This window comes from Ovis canadensis, chromosome 2 (assembly GCF_042477335.2).
Source record: "Ovis canadensis isolate MfBH-ARS-UI-01 breed Bighorn chromosome 2, ARS-UI_OviCan_v2, whole genome shotgun sequence".
NCBI lineage: Eukaryota > Metazoa > Chordata > Mammalia > Artiodactyla > Bovidae > Ovis > Ovis canadensis.
In genome coordinates, this window is record NC_091246.1 from 83,572,962 (window position 1) to 83,575,057 (window position 2,096).

The window sequence follows — 2,096 nt, forward strand, 5'->3', positions numbered from 1 at the left end:
AATTTATTGCTTGAGCCACATTGTCTACTTAGAATATGCCTTTTATCAGACCCAAATGCCCACTTCAGAGAATCTCATTTTGAGCAACAACTGGCTCCTTACATTATCCAATGAGGCAGGAAAGTTAAATTACAGCCAGTTCATATCATAGAAACAAAATGTTTCCTGCAATTACTGATAAGGGACAGTTCATTTTCTCTCTGTCATCCTGAAAAAAAAAAAAAAAAACAAAACCCTCCTAACAACAATTCATGCCTGGTTAAACAGGATTTCCACATCTACTGCTGATATCTTTCCAAATAATTCAGGGTTGTTATTACTGTACAGCCCTGGCAAGGCTCAAAAGCAAGCGGACTTGACGAGTCTGCTCAAAGCAGAGCTTAAGTAGTTATAATTAATAATAATTACATGCCCACTACACTCCAGTCTTATCATATTATCCGTCAAGGCAAATAAAAAAACCCACACACAACACACTTACAACAGGGTTAGTGCGTTAATAAAGACACTCTGCACATGTCATCTTTCTAAAGTTTAAAATCTTTGCAGCGGTTCTGTTTTATTGATTTTTATTATTTATTCTATGTCTGGTTGCAAAATTTTATTAAATGGGCTTCAGCTTGGGACCCGTGCTATTCTCTTCCAAAAGTTCTCTCCCCTCCTGCCGTGACTCGGATTCGAACCGAGGTTGCTGCGGCCACAACGCAGAGTACTAACCACTATACGATCACGGCAAGCTACAGGGGAGCTGAGCACCAGGCTGCCTTTAAGAGCCATTGCAATATTAAAATTTGTGGAAACACTGCCATCTATTGCCTAAATACATACATTTTTTTAACACCGGTGAAGAGGTTTCAATAATCTCCAATTATTAAAAGGAACAATAACGAAGTGATTGAACATGAAATGAACATTGTTTCCTTGGCTGATGGGAGAAATTGTATTATATAAGACTCACTGGACTCACTGTCAGGAAATGATAATCAAAGTAACCAGACTGCGAGAACCCAGCCTGTTGACTCATGCTTCCTACTTTTAACCAATTATGAATACAGATTTCCCACCCTCAACCGCCACCACCAATTACATTGCATTAAATGACATATGAATCTGAGCCTCTTTTGTGGTTTCTCCACCACGAGCCTTCTTTCCATATGCTTAGGCAGCAGAGATATAAAAAAAATATGGCAAGAACAAAATGGACTGAGGACCTGAGTGAGTCAGGAAGGCTTGCTCTTCCTATTAGAAGCCAGGGTGAGCACGCTCTGATAAAGGAAAGGTATTCTTTCAAACCCATTGATCCCTAAAGCTTTTTTTTTTTTTTCCCCTGGGATATTTAGGTCTTGAAGTCACAATAATGCAGAAAAAAAAAAAAAGCTTCCTAATAACATTAGCTTCCTAATTTCTTCCACCCAGAGAAACTGGAGAGCTCCATGCTTAGTAAGATTCAAGGAGGCATTTTTAAGAAATTTCTTTGTTTTAAAAATTAAAGTAGTCTGGACAAGATATTCCCCAAAGGTTGAAAACCTTTATAAGAGAAAACACATCAAAACCCTCTTTATAATCACTGGAGTGTTATGGGGTGTCTCCTTTAAGCCTTCTGAATGGAGAGGCCTGGAGTGGCTGGGGTAGCTGGCACTGTATAGGGTGGCAAGGACTGAATCCATCTGTTGAGTGGGTGCCAAGAAGTCCAGTGGTTCTGAAAAGAAGGGTATTTCTGCAAATAAAAGCTTCAGACACAAACAGTCACCACCCCCCCGACCAATCGCCTGTAGCACCTTCTGCACATGCGCACGCTAGTCTCTTCAGTCGTGTCCCACTCGGCAACGTTATGGACCCGCCAGGCTCCTCTGTCCATGGGATTCTCCAAGCAAGAACACTGGAGTGGGTTGCTCCCCTCTTCCAGGGTATCTTCCTAACCCAGGGATTGAACCCGAGTCTCTTATGTCTCCTGAATTAGCAGGCGACATAAAGAACTACTAGCACCACCTGGGGAGACCATAGTCCCTTCTATCTTCCTTCAAGCTCTCACAAGTCCATTTTCCTTCCATGGCGATGGAAGTACTGCCCTGAGTCCCTGAGCCTGCCCTCTGGCC

The 2,096-nt window shown here is 41.9% G+C and overlaps 1 non-coding gene across 1 annotated transcript; it reads right to left on the bottom strand.

The window, feature by feature from the left end:
- Window positions 1-662: 662 nt before the first annotated feature.
- On the bottom strand, window positions 663-734 carry TRNAH-GUG (transfer RNA histidin (anticodon GUG)). The gene has a single exon. It is a non-coding gene; the product is annotated as a tRNA-His (tRNA).
- Window positions 735-2,096: the final 1,362 nt, after the last annotated feature.